Consider the following 15,383-nt stretch of genomic DNA (forward strand, 5'->3'; position numbering starts at 1 on the left):
ACAACTCAAGCAATATTAACACCCAGAAACCATGTAATTCAATAAAACTTGTAAAGCCATACATTAAAACTCATAATTCTAATTAACGTATCAAATTGCTATTTGAAACGAAATACATATGATGGCTTGACATTACTTATCTATGCATTCTGTCATTAACAGGCAAGCAAACTTTAAAATCATGCAGTAAAACTTATTCAAATTAAACTCTGTATACCAATGAATCAATCGAACTCAATACGAAAGCCAACCAGAATTTTGAATTACAACACGAGTTGGCTCTAAAAAACATCACAATTTTAAGCAGAAATTTAGAATCAAAATATTACCCCCATGAAGAGCGCTCACGGTTATTATTCTTGCGCGGTTAAGACCGAATGGACTTTGGCAATGTTTGTAACCCGTCCAAAGTTGAATACCGTTCCTGACTCAGACTAGCAACAACGGTGAGAGGTAATGAGCTGCAAAAATCAAGCAACAACAATCTGGTAACAAAATCAAACGACAACAATCCAGTAATGTAAAGGCAAGATTAAAAACAGTTTCGTTGTTAACATCGGATTGGTGGTGTATGAGTGACGGCGGAGAGTTGCGGAAGCACGAGCTTTTTAGGTGTTGTTACTGTGGAAGCGAGACATCAATGAGTGTCTTCGGTTGGGGGATTAGGATGATGTTCCGGCGATGATTTCTCTATGGTGGAGATGAGGGGTATTAGTGGAGGGCTTCGGCGGAGGACGAATACGTTGAAGACGGGAGCTTGGTTGTTGAATGGGTGGTGGTGTTGAGATACGGTGATGAACGGAGAGTGGAGATTTGGGGGTTATGGTGAGAATTGTTTGTGGGGTGAACGGAGGATTTGTGGTTGAAGGAGGGTGTTTGTTGGTTTTGGTGTTGGTGGTAAACGGAGGAGATTCAAAGTGAGCGGCGGTTTAGGGTTTGAAGAGGTCGAAGATGGGTCGCGGAGTTTATGGGTTGATTTTCAGTGAGGGTTTCGGGGTAGAAGATCGGAGTGAGGTGGATGAAGGTGAGGCGATGGTGATGGTGGCGGCTGAGATGGAGGGGAAGAAAGGGTTCGCGTGTGGAGACTTTTTCAGAGAGTGAAGAATGTGAGTGAGTAGGCGTGAGGGTGATTTGTGAGGGGTAGCTTTTTGTGAGTGGTTTGTGAGCGAGAATGAGAGATCTGTGTGTGCTGAGCGTGTTTTTGTGAGGGAGTGAGTGTGAGAGAGTGGGAAATACGTGTGAACTTTTTTTTGGAAAGATGAGGAGAGAATCCCCTTTTTTCTCTTTGCTGAATTTTCTATTATAACAAAATCCCCTCTTTAAGATTTGAGATCCCCTTTTGTGGGATTTTTGGTTAGTGGAGGATCATGTCATATTTGTGTGAGTAATTTTTTGGATAAGTATGAGCAGTTGTGAATCATAGAGAGTGAGGTGACACGTGAAGGATTTTGTGGGTGATAGAATCCAATGCACAAATTTTTTACAATTATTATTTACTTAAAGAAATAGAATCATAAAAACAAATTCTAATTAATATTTGACTTAAACAAATTTTAATTGTTTTAATTAAATAACTAAACCAAAGATTACTGATCAATTAGAAATAGAAATCGAGTATAAAGTTGCTCGGAAAATTAAATCAAATCACACTAAAATTGTCAGCACAAAACATATTTATTGAAAAATATCTCGTTTCCTCAAATTTAATGATTCAACCGATTTGTCTGTATTCTTAAATAAATTCGTTCTGACCGACATTTTAGGTGTTATTCATGATGCAATGTATGTCATGCTATGCATATGATGCGAAAATGAAAATGAAAACAATTTAATGAATATTTAAATATGCCCGGACAAAATTGGGGTATGACAGCTGCCCCTATTTAATTATCTTGAACTAGAAAGTAAGAATGACGACAGTCTTCATACATTTGTGGTGGAAGGTAATTAAATACTAAAAGATCCAAATTTTGTCCTTTGAAATGCAATGGAATGGATGCAGAAAGAAAATGTAATGGATTCTAACAGCACCAAGGTAATTGGGGTAGGATGTCCGATCGATGCCAACCCTCGAGTCGACACTCAACCTTGCAAAGGTCGTTATTGTTGTAAAGACAAGTGAGGGACTGGTTTCCTGGCACCAAAAGGATGACAACAGAAATTCCCACCACCCAAAGGATGACAGTAATTCAATCATGATTTCAGGATCGTCATCACCAAAAGGATGATGGATAAACCGAGCTTCAAAAGTAAGCATCACCAAAAGTATGATGGTTACAGTGGCTACAACAAAGATCTCCATCACCAAAAGGATGATGGTAGGATCAACAACAAATCTCGCTATCACCAAAAGGATGAAAGTTAGACACAATCCAAAGATTTTCATCACCAAAAGGATGATGTCTGTCACCAAAAGGATGATGGTTATTCTGATAAAGTTTCCATTAACAGAGAGTGTAATATCAAGGCTATCACCAAAAGGATGATAGTTGACTCGTCAACTTCAAAGATCACTGTCACCAAAAGGATGAAGGTAAGATCCAACAACAAAACTTGTTATCACCAAAAGGATGACAATAAGTCAAATAGCTTCAATGATCACCATCACCAAAAGGATGAAGGTATAGTCACACAACAAACTTGTTATCACCAAAATGATGATAAAGTCAAAACAATCACCGTCACCAAAAGGATGAAGGTATAATTAAAAAACAAAACTTGTTACCACCAAAAGGATGATAATAAGCCACACAACTCAATTGATCACCATCACCAAAAAGATGAAGGTAGGATCAAGACACAAACTTGTTATCACCAAAAGGATGATAATAAGTCAACAATCGCCATCACCAAAAGGATGAAGGTATTGTCAAATGACAAAACTTGTTACCACCAAAAGGATGATAATAAGTACACATGCAATTGATCACCATCACCAAAAGGATGAAGGTAGGATCAAGACACAAACTTGTTATCACCAAAAGGATGATAATAAGTCAACAATCACCATCACCAAAAGGATGAAGGTAAGGTCGACAACAGAACTTGTTACCACCAAAAGGATGATAATGAATCCACAATCACCATCACCAAAAGGATGAAGGTGAGATCATAACTTCGAAACTTGTTACCACCAAAAGGATGATAATAAGTTATAATAACTTCAAATATTGCTGACACCAAAAGGATGACAATGGGATTGGACTTTCCAAATGTCACTATCCCCAAAAGGATGATAGCTTAAACCAAACTCCATAATCTCTATCACCAAAAGGATGATATTCTAATTGAACTGGACATCATCACCAAAAGGATGATGATTGAACCAGAATGACAAGGATTGCTTATCACCATAAGGATTGCCGACATCAAAAGGATGACGGTAGGCTGTAATAATTGCAGAGGTCACCATTCACCAAAAGGATGAAGGTTAGCTCAAACTTCAAGGATCTTCGACACCAAAAGGGTGACAGTAAGATCACAAATGTCAAGGATTTACCATTGCCAAAAGGATAACGGTTACCGTAAACAGGATGATGATTAATATTATCAGAGGACTCTCACCAAAAGGGTGGTAGTGAGGTAAATATTGGAAGAATAAAGTTACTGACAAAGTTCAATAAACCTGACTTGTTGGGTAGTATTGGAACAATGCTGGGTAAGATTTACTTGGGGTATCAACAACAAAAGGTTGCAGAACCGATGTTCTCTGGGGATGTAATTTCCATCAACAAAAGGTTACGGGAAACAACTCATTGAGGAATACTCAATGTGAAACAAGGTAAGTGTTTGGAGAAACATTATTTGATTAAGCTGAGGATAACATCTTATCGACAAAAGGTGGAAGGATGTAACTCAATGGGGAACGCCTGATAATAGGGTAGGAACTCACTTAGAGGAAGTGACAATGACTTGACTGAGGATTGTCTTGGATGCCTACGACTAAACCTTGGATTTTGATTCGTGTTATGTACATGAATGATATGTATGCGTTATGTATGAGGTGATGCATGTGATGCATGTTTGAATGCAAAGGACTATTGGTTTGTTTGGGATTGCCCCCCCCCCCTTTTCAAAGGCAATGTATTTTGTGGAAACCAATGTTGGGTTGTCTCTGTTTTTGTGTGGGTGCCAGCAATGTGGGCTTTGGTTTTTTTTTGGTAATTGTCAATGCGGATTGAGCTATTGATTGGTGGAAAGGATCTGACTTCCCGACACTCAATAGTTGACGATGTGATGAACACGCAACAGGTGCGGATACTCTTGGTGCCCCAAGTTTGATCTCTTGCTGATATGTTGTGTATTTGTCTTTGAGAAGATTTTGGCTTCTTCCGAAGTGTTTGGCCAGCCTGTAACTGAGCATAGCGACGTGATCAACGCATGATGGTTATGCCTTTGATGTGCCCCAAGGATTCTTGTCAAGGTATGATGTTGTACTGGTATGAACTTTTGACGTTTTTGTTGTGAATTCAAGCAGTTTCCAGTGGTTGGCGCAATCTGTTTGACTGACTTGAAGATATGAAGGGAATCTGCCCCTTGCAACTTGTATTGCCCCTGACTGTAGGGTGTTCAAAGGAATTCTCCTTGAAAGGGAACCTTAGGAGTGATTGTCCCATGATATTATCTTAGTTCGTTTTTCCCGGCTCCTGAATCTTGCAATGCTCTGCCCCTAATTAGCCTTTGGGGGACCTTCCCCGGGCTGCCTGAGTATTGAAGTGTTTTTCCTCCCTGATTAACTGATGCTTGGAGATTTGTCTTGTACTGACTACTTCTTAAGTCAACATAATCAAAATGATTCCATGCCCCTCATTCATAGGATGGTCTTGATTCGTGTCAGCACCAACAATCAAGTGCCTCTTGGATTGCCCCTTGTTGGAATTTTCTCGATGTCAAGTACTGACTGACAATTAAGAATTGTTATTCAAGAAATGGTGATTTTAATGCAACAGTTATGCAAGTTTTGAAAAACAATCATTCATTTGGAGTGTTGTGGTAGTGTGTGGCGAGTGGATCATGTGTCCAATCGCGGTGCTTGATTTAGCTTGCGTGTGAGTGACACAGTGAGAATAGAACATTAGCAAATCTTTGGGAGTCAGTTTACTCAACCTGGCTGTTAATATGCTTTCAGAACAAACCTTACTTTAATTAGGTCTTTTGAAGGTTGTAATGTGGCTTGGTTCATGGTTATTGAAACAAAAGGATATAAGGCTCAAAGTTTATTTTACCCCACCCCTTCTTCATGATGATCTCCAATCCTACGTTCAGTTAATTCACACACATTCGTCTTTTGCAGGTGTAAGGATAAAGATGGTTGTTCAAGGTCTCTTGGAATGGCAGCTACCTTATTTCGTTTTTTGGATGTCGGTGACCCTTTGATTTTGGTATGGTGGTCACTGAATCTTGTTTCGTTTTGTTGAGGACTTTCATTGCCTCTTTCGATTTTTGTTTTGATCCCTAACTTTTGCATGGACCGCTTTGTTTGAAGCTTTAATCCATCGGGATTGCCCCAGTTTTTTTTTTTGCCTAAGTCTCCTTTTAGGGTGTTGGACTTAGTGGGCTCTTTCTTTGACTTTTTTTTGAAACTGTGACTGCCAAGTCATTGGTCATTGAAGAATAACCGACATAAAATTTGGATTTGATGGTTCCTTCGACACTTCAGAATGTGTGTGAAGAATGTCATATGGTTGATCCTCGTATGGGATATTTCATCTTGTAACTCGAAAATGTAGTTAGATCAACTGAACACTACCCTGCCCCAGGTTAAGCGTAAGGGTTTGTAGATCCGAAAGAAAATCCTACTTCTAGGCTCGAAGTGGTTGACTAGGGATTAACTCCTTATCTCTCTAGTGTTTGGGGATTTGAAACAATGCCTGTACATCATTAGCAGGATTTTATCCGAAAGCATTCGATCAGCAATTATGAGTATTTTGTTTTCGTCATCCTCCTTCCAACATTTACTAACAATAGCGTCATAAAGGAGGTGAAGTGGAAGAGTATGTGTTTGTGATTTGCAAATGTGATAGATGAGTGAATATGAAAGATTGATTCAAAGCATGCATAATCATCCCATTTATAAAACCAAATACAAATAACAGTGTTTAAGGCATACAGTACTTAAACAAACAAGATCAAATTACAAGAATGCAAAAATGGTAAAAATGGCATAATGATTGCCTTCATTCAAATGAACAGGCCTTCATCTTTTGATTCTTCGGAGGAAATGCTCTGCTTGTTCAGGCTGGTGGGAAGCATTATCTTCGAGCTTCACTCGACTCTACATGCGCCGGCATGGGGTTTGTTGCAACGTTTGGCCTAATTGGCATGAATGTAATTGCCTTACTATCAATCAGGTCCTGGACCTTGTGCTTGAAAGCCTTACAGTTCTCTATTGTGTGCCCTGGAGCACCCATGTGATACTCACAATGAGCATTGGCGTCATAGCCTGGAGGATATGGTGGAGTTGCAGGTGTTATCTCCTTCAGAACAACTGATCCATCCTTTAGCAGGTAGGGGAGGATCTTGCTATATGATACTGGCAAAGGATCGAAATGTCTTTCTGGCCTCCTTGCCCTCTGCTGATTAGGTTGACGTGGTTGTGGAGCATGTTGTTGTTGATTTTGATGTGGCTGCTGGTAAGCCGGCTGTTGATAAGGATGCTGATATTGTTGTTGATATGGTTGTTGGTATGGTGGCTGATATGGCGTTGGGATGACAGCGGCAACCTGATCGTAAGGCATAGGAGCATACGGACGTGTCCTATATCATCCTCCTCCCATTATGGCATTGGTTTGACCTTCTGGCTTCTTTGGGAGATTAGGATAAGGTTTCTTCATCCCACTTGAAGCATTGGCAGTGCAAGGTAGCTTTCCCTTCTTGATCTGGCTCTTGATTCGTTCTCCCACGGAGACAACCTCAGCAAAAGTTGGGAAACTGGATCCTACCATCTTTTCCATGTATTGGGTGTGCAGGGTTCCCATAAACATGTCAATTAGTTCTTTGTCAAGAAGAGGAGGTTGAACACGAGCTGCTAGCTCTCTCCAACGCCGTGCGTATTCCTTGAATGACTCATTGTTGCGTTGAGTCATGTCTTGCAGTTGGGTGCGGTTGGGCGCTAGATCAGTATTGTACTGATAATGCCTTAGGAAAGCTTCAGCGAGGTCTCTCCATGATTGGACATGTCCTCTCTCTAGTTGCATATACCACTCCAAGGATTCCCCACTGAGACTATCTTGGAAGTAATGAATCAGGAGTTGATCATTGCTGATATGGGCAGCCATCTTGCGACAGTAGGCTCTGAGGTGAGTTCTCGGGCAGCTGATCCCTTTGTATTTGTCAAAGTCCGGGACTTTGAACTTCTGTGGAATCACCAATCCTGGCACCAGGCACATATCGACAGCGTCCAAGCCGGGAGTAGTGTGAACTTCCAAGGACTTAAACTTTTCCTCCAAAGCATGGAGTCTATCAACGGTTGGGTCTGGGAGACCTCCAACAGCAGGTTTGGCGGGTTGTGGCATGAAGAAGGCGTCATATGGATCTTCATCACCCAGTATGGATCCATGGCGAGCAGATGTAGTGGAATGCTCATGAGGGTTCATGTTGACCATGGGAATAGAAATAGGGATTGGTCCTCCTTCAGGATGGGCCGGAACTCTTCTGGCTTCAGCGCTAGTCTCAGCATCTTTCTACTTCTGGGCCAAGAGCAACATAGTTTCCAGCAAGCGATCCATCTTTGCCTGCATGGAGTCAATATCTGTCCTCATCGAAACCTGGTTGGCTTCAAGCTGTTCAACTGTCATCTTGTAGTTGCGGCGTGTCTCGTACCGGTGTCGAGTAGTCAGCGTTACTGGACAAAGGGAGAATATGGTGTAAGTTTTTTTGTCTCTGGACAACGATATGCAATGCATGTTGATGATATGCAAATGCATGAAACTTTGCCATGATTTTTCGTAAAGGAATACAAACACTCAAGATTAATCATACGTCTAGTACGTCAGGATAACTGGAAGAAGTACAGGTTTTTCTGGTTAGAAATTCCCCAAAGGTAGGTTCTAAAGTTATGTTTTCAAGGAAGGAACTTAGACTCACGGATCAAGTTCAAAACTTCCTCGCAATGGTGGGCTAGCCACATCGTGATGGGAGTTCTGAAATGATCTAATCTAAGTGGGATTCTCGTATTGTTCGAATAGGGTGTAGACCCTTCGGTTCAATACTACACAATCACCAATCATGAAAACAAAACTTGGGTTTAAGGCGAGGTCCCTAGAGTCACGGATCGTGTTTAGAACCTCCCCCACAATGATGGGCTAGCCATATTATGATGGAAAATCCAAACGGATCTACTCTAGGTGGAGTCTTCGTATTGTCCAAATGAGGTGTACACCCCTCGGTTCAATACTACACAACTCCGGGTTCTAAGTTCTTCTCGAAGCTCGGGTATGGAGCTTATCTCACAACATATACAAAGTCCCATATCAAAGTATTAAAACACATTACACACAAGCAACATAATAAAATACAGAGAAACACGCATGGAAGATAAGAACATCTTCTAACAGTCCTAGCAAAGTCAGACTAAGTTAGGCTAGACTCTCTCTTGCTTGGAGCAGGGTCCCCACCAGAGTCGCCAGTCTGTCGCACCTCAAAAATGATGATAATGCGATCCCTCGCGATAGAACACAGAAAAAATGTTGTTCGAACAGAGTCGCCACCGAACTTTATTCATTCCCATGAAGGAGTAGGAAAATATCGAGAAAACCTCTAAAATTGAATAATGGTCGTCGCAACCATATTTGGGTTCGGGAGTCGATTACACAAGGGGAAGGTATTAGCACCCCTCACGTCCGTTGTACTCAACGGGAACCTCTTAGTCTGATTTTGCTATTTGACTGTTAGTTGAATGTTATTAGCTTGCTTCGAGTGATTATAATCAATGATAGATATGATGTTTCGGCGATGATTTCTCTATGGTAGAAATGAGGGGTATTAGTGGAGGGCTTCGGCGGAGGACGAATACGTTGAAGACGGGAGCTTGGTTGTTGAATGGGTGGCGGTGTTGAGATACGGTGATGAACGGAGAGTGGAGATTTGGGGGTTATGGTGAGAGTTGTTTGTGGGGTGAACGGAGGATTTATGGTTGAAGGAGGGTGTTTGTTGGTTGTGGTGTTGGTGGTAAACGGCGGAGATTCAAAGTGAGCGACGGTTTAGGGTTTGAAGAGGTCGAAGATGGGTCGCGGAGTTTATGGGTTGATTTTTAGTGAGGGTTTCAGGGTAGAAGATCGGAGTGAGGCGGATGAAGGTGAGGCGATGGTGATGGTGGCGGCTGAGATGGAGGAGAAGAAAGGGTTCGCGTGTGGAGACTTTTTCAGAGAGTGAAGAATGTGAGTGAGTAGGCGTGAGGGTGATTTATGAGGGGTAGGTTTTTGTGAGTGGTTTGTGAGCGAGAATGAGAGATCTGTGTGAGCTGAGCGTGTTTTTGTGAGGGAGTGTGAGTGAGAGAGAGGGAAATACGTGTGACCTTTTTTTTGGAATGATGAGGAGAGAATCCCCTTTTTTCTCTTTGCTGAATTTTCTCTTATAACAAAATCCCCTCTTTAAGATTTGAGATCCCCTTTTTGTGGGATTTTTGGTTAGTGGAGGATCATGTCATATTTGTGTGAGTAATTTTTTGGATAAGTATGAGCAGTTGTGAATCATAGAGAGTGAGGTGACACGTGAAGGATTTAGTGGGTGATAGAATCCAATGCACAATTTTTTTACAATTATTATTTACTTAAAGAAATAGAATCATAAAAACAAATTCTAATTAATATTTGACTTAAACAAATTTTAATTGTTTTAATTAAATAACTAAACCAAAGATTACTGATCAATTAGAAATAGAAATCGAGTATAAAGTTGCTCGGAAAATTAAATCAAATCACACTAAAATTGTCAGCATAAAACATATTTATTGAAAAAGATCCCGTTTCCTCAAATTTAATGATTCAACCGATTTGTCTGTATTCTTAAATAAATTCGTTCTGACCGATATTTTAGGTGTTATTCATGATGCAATGTATGTCATGTTATGCATATGATGCGAAAATGAAAATGAAAACAATTTAATGAATATTTAAATATGCCCGGACAAAATTGGGGTATGACATCACCGCCACGCATCTCTCCAGGATTTTCTCAAGGTTAGCAAGATAATTGTGAAAATCAAATCCGCAAACCGAGAAATCATCCATACACACTTCCATGATACCATCTAGGTAATCTGCAAAGATTGACTTCACGCAGCGTTGGAAAGTAGCTGGGGCGTTACAGAGGCCGAACGGCATTCGTCTGTAGGCAAAAGTTCCATAAGGGCATGTAAAGGTAGTTTTTTCTTGATCTTCGGGGTGGATAGGTATTTGGAAGAATCCAGAGTATCCATCTAGATAACAGAAGTAAGAGTGTCTGGCTAGACGCTCCAACATCTGGTCTATAAATGGTAAAGGGAAATGATCCTTCCTAGTTGCTTTATTTAATTTTCTATAATCTATACACATTCGCCATCCTCCTTCTAAACGTTTTGCTACATGTTCGCCTTTATCGTTTTGCACGACTATGATGCCTCCCTTTTTAGGTACTACATGCACAGGGCTCACCCACTTACTATCCGATATCTGATATATTATACCTGCCTCAAGTAACTTAAGAACTTCCTTTTTAACAACATCACTCATTCTAGGGTTTATTCTTCTCTGATGTTCCCTTAAGGGTTTTGAGTCTTCTTCGAGCGAAATCCGATGCATGCATACGGACGGGCTTATACCTTTCAGGTCAGAGATATTATATCCTAAGGCTGAGGGATATCTTCATAAAACTTCTAAAAGTTGGTTCGTTTCCTTTTGGCTCAAGGTAGCACTAAGTATAACTGGATGGTTCATCTTTTCATCGAGGAACTTATATCTCAGGTTCTTAGGCAGTTCCTTAAGTTCTAAGGTTGGTTTCTTAGGGCATGGCATAGGATCTGGGGTAAGGGATAAACATTCGTAAAGGTTATCATTGATGTAAGGTTCTTTAAAGTTATCATCTTCCTTTATGGGGGTTGATGGTAACTTAATTGTTTTGATAATTTCTTTTTGCTCTAATTCTCTAACACATTCATCAATGATATCTAAGGCATAACACGAGTCTCCCATCACAGGTGCCATAAGAAATTTCGAAAGTATAAATTCTATTTTCTCGTCACCTACCTCAAATGTCAACTTTCCTTTCTTGACATCTATTATGGATCCTGCAGTCGATAAGAAGGGTCTACCTAGAAGGATTGGTATATCATTGTCCTCTTTGATGTCCATGACAACAAAATCAGTAGGGATAACTAACTGACCTATCCTAACAGGAACATCTTCTAAAATGCCTATTGGATATTTAACAGATCTATCGGCTAACTGAAGTGACATCTGAGTGGGCTGTAATTCTCCTAAGTTTAACCTCTCACAAACTGCTAAAGGCATTAAACTCACACTAGCTCCTAAGTCTAGAAAAGCTTTTTCGATGACATGATTACCCAAAAGGCAAGGAATGGAGAAATTTCCAGGATCTTTATCTTTCTTTGCTAATTTGTCCTCGGAAATAGCATTACATTCCAAAGGCTTCGGATCGTCAAGTCTACGTTTGTTGGTAAAGATGTCTTTCAGAAACTTTGCATAAGAAGGTATTTGGGTGATGGCTTCTGTGAAAGGGATTTCTACATGAAGTTTTCCTATAACTTTAATAAATTTTTGATACTGTTTATTGATCTGGGTTTGTTTGAGTCTTTGGGGATATGGTATAGGTGGTTTATATGGCGGGGGTGGTACGTAAGTTTTTTCTTTAGGTTCTTCTCCTTTATCTCGACCTTCATGGTTTTCAGATTCCTCTGGTTCCTTTAGTTCGTCCGGGGGTTTGGTACATTCCTTCGAAGTTTCGGGTTCACTCAATCTTGGGTTTGGTGGCTCATCATAAGCGTTCCCACTTCATAGGGTAATGGCATTGGCTTGTCCTCTCGGATTTTGTTGAGGTTGTCCAGGGAATTGTCCTCCAGGCGTAGTCTGAGGGGCTTGGTTTAAAGCTACCTGAGAGATCTGGGTTTCAAGCATCCTAGTTTGAGTAACTATTTGGTCAACCTTGGTTCCTAACTGAGTAATCAATTTGTTGACATGAATGTTTTGGTTCATGAACTCCTTGTTTTGTTGGGTCTGAGCGGTGATAAAATTTTCCATAATTTTCTCAAGGCTCGGCTTTGGTGGTACAGGTTGCATAGGTTGATTTGATCTAGAGGCTTTATAACTAGGTCTCAAAGGTGTATTATTTTGGATAGGCTTATTGTTTTTATAGGAGAAGTTCGGGTGATTCCTCCATCCAGGGTTATAGGTATTCGAATATGGGTTCCCTTGGGTGTAGTTCACTTGCTCGGAGTGGGTTTCATTCAATAGACTTCATTCTGCGGATTGGTGTCCTTGGGTTCCACATATCTCACAATCCGACGAAACTGTGGCTACAGTATTCGGGTTTATGCACATACGCTAGACCTTAAGGGCTAATGCGTCCATTTTAGCTTGCATCATGTCTATAGAGCTTAGTTCATGCACTCCTCCTTGGGCTTCCTTCTTCTCAACTGTCGCTCGTTCGACTCCCCAAGATTGATGGTTTTGAGCCATATCTTCGATGAGGGCACTAGCTTCAGGATAAGGTTTGTTCATCAGAGCACCGCCTGCGGCAGCGTCGATGGTCATCATTGTGTTGTAATTAAGTCCATTATAGAAGGTTTGAATGATTAACCAATTTTCTAAGCCATGATGTGGGCATGCTCGTAACAACTCTTTATATCTCTCCCAAGCTTCGAACAACGATTCTCCATGGTTTTGGGTAAATCTAGTTATATGGTTTCGAAGAACAGCGGTCTTACTCGGGGGAAAATATCTAACAAGAAAAACTCTTCTAAGGTTATCCCAAGTCATAACGGAATTGGGTGGAAGGGAATCTAACCATGATAGGGCTTTATCTTTGAGGGAAAAAGGAAATAATCTTAAACGTATTGCCTCAGGAGAAGCTCCATTGGTTTTAAAAGTATCTGCTAATTGAAGAAATATTTTTAAATGTTGGTTAGGGTTCTCGGTAGCGAGACCTGCGAATTGTCTCTGTTGCACTAGTTGCAACAGGGATGGTTTAAGTTTAAAATTATTGGCTGGGATGGTTGGGTTTTACTATACTAGAACTAGGTTCTTTGTTAGATGGTTGAGCGAAGTCCTTAAGAGGTCTTTGGTTTTGATCTTCGGCCATAGCTCTCTTAATTCTATGAAAGAATAAATGTGCGCGAGTATACTAAGCTTAAACTTCCGGTGCTGCGAGTTCTTCGCATCGACCGGAGGGAAATAACCTAAGTCTAAACGATATAACAACAGGAAAATGAAATTTGACGAAATTGGTCCCCGGCAACGGTGCAAAAAACTTGATGCGGTCAATAACTTGATGCGGTGTTCGCAAGTATACGAACGCGTCAGAGTAATATAAAAGATTATCGAATCCACGGAGACCAAGTGTCAAACTATCGTTATCTATTGTTATGGTGTTTATCAAAGGCAATCGAAATAAGTGTTTTTGTAGTGTGCAATGAAAAGTAAAGTTTCAGATATAATTAATAAAAACAAAGTCGAATGTAATTCACGTAATCAATTGATAATCCAAGTACTTGCTGGTAGAGCTACTTATGGGCAATGTTTCCTAGTTTGAAAAGAACTAATTTAACAGGAACTGTCGCTTTCGCGTATTCAGAACCGAGTTGTACTCCCTAATCAAACCCTCTTATTGTCACTTATAAAAAGGCGCGCATTGTGTTAGAGTAGTAAACCTATTTTTAAGAAATATAGTATCTTGACTAAGTTGAAAAGTATTATAACCTGGATTTCTTAACCAAAAGAGGTTCTTACGAACCAGACTCTAAACTTATAAACACGTCTGAAAATAGTTTTAAAATCACTTTTCTTCTTAATCTTAAAAACTCCTAATGAACTAGACAAAGCGCTTTCGCTGTTTTTGAAATAGTTAAAAATAATTAAGTTTAAAAAGACGTTGGACGGCTTTCGATCTTACCCAACGGAATTGAAGTGCGGGAAAACTTAATTAGAAAGTTAAAATAGCCCTTAAGTGTTTCTACAAACAATTGTACGGATTACTGGTTTAATTACGATTCTTACATTCTAACCTTATAAATTTAGCTAGACATGGTAAAGTAAAAGTGCATAAAAATAAATAAAAGTAGTGCGAGTACGGAAAGTAAATAATTTAAAGCGAGTGCAGAAAGTAAATAATTTAAAGCGGGTGCGGGAAATAAATAATTTAAAGCGAGTGCGGGAAATAAATAAAGTAAAGCGAGTGCGGGAAATAAATAAAGTAAAGCGAGTGCGGGAAGTAAATAAAGTAAAGCGAGTGCGGGAAATAAATAAAGTAAAGCGAGTGCGGGAAATAAATAAAGTCAAGCGAGTGCGGGAAATAAATAAAGTAAAGCGAGTGCGGGAAATAAATAAAGTAAAGCGAGTGCGGGAAATAAATAAAGTAAAGACAAATAATAAAAACCTGCTCCAATCGGAGGGCTGAGTAAATTGCAATGCGGAAAAGAAAATGGCGGCAGGATTAACTTCCTTCCAAAGTGCTCCAAACTCGATTACAGACTCTATCACAGACTCGATCACACAATTGTGGTAACACTCCAATGCGAAGCGATTACCACTTTATAAAACTGAATATATGCCTAAGTGAAACAAAGTTGCTTCTGAGTTTGCCCCTGCTCTAAGTTTGGATCTTCGTCATCTCTAAGTTTGGGTGATTGTAAAAGTGAATTCGCGTTTCTATTTATAGGCAAGTAAAAAGATGGAAATGACTTGGATGCCCTTCAACTTGAAAATAGGAGGGAACCATTTTTCCTCTTGTGGCGCCCGCCACAAGCACAATATGGGGCGCCTTAGTGGAATTAGTGGGAAAACGTGGGAGTTGATGGAAGTTGAATTTGACACGTCATGGCTTGGTCTGTGGCGCCCGCCATGGGGTAGGCCATAAGAACAAAATGCTGAATTTTAGGGTTTTTAGCCCTTTTTTGCTCCTTTTCTCAATCGGGGCTCCGATTAAAGTAAAATCCTGAAAACAAAGAAAAACATAACAATAACACAACAAAATGATAATAAAACAACTAGAATGCATGTGAAATCGGAGTCCAAAATACGTAAATTTCAGTGTGATCAAGCCCCTATCTTGATTTCTCTCTTGGCGTCCTCGGTGCCGAGATTAATCACTTCAACAGACTCTTGATGCGGTTGAATGACCCTTTCCTCTTGTTTTAATAACCTGGTAAGTTCTTCAGGGAGTTCACAGTCTTC

At 40.2% G+C, this 15,383-nt stretch overlaps 1 non-coding gene across 1 annotated transcript; it reads left to right on the forward strand.

Annotated features, from left to right (window-relative positions):
• The first annotated feature begins 12,801 nt into the window (after positions 1–12,801).
• On the forward strand, positions 12,802–12,908 carry LOC127099580 (small nucleolar RNA R71). The gene has a single exon (XR_007794069.1). It is a non-coding gene; the product is annotated as a small nucleolar RNA R71 (small nucleolar RNA).
• Positions 12,909–15,383: the final 2,475 nt, after the last annotated feature.

The sequence above is a fragment of the Lathyrus oleraceus genome, chromosome 6 (genome assembly GCF_024323335.1).
Source record: "Lathyrus oleraceus cultivar Zhongwan6 chromosome 6, CAAS_Psat_ZW6_1.0, whole genome shotgun sequence".
Taxonomy (NCBI): Eukaryota; Viridiplantae; Streptophyta; class Magnoliopsida; order Fabales; family Fabaceae; genus Lathyrus; species Lathyrus oleraceus.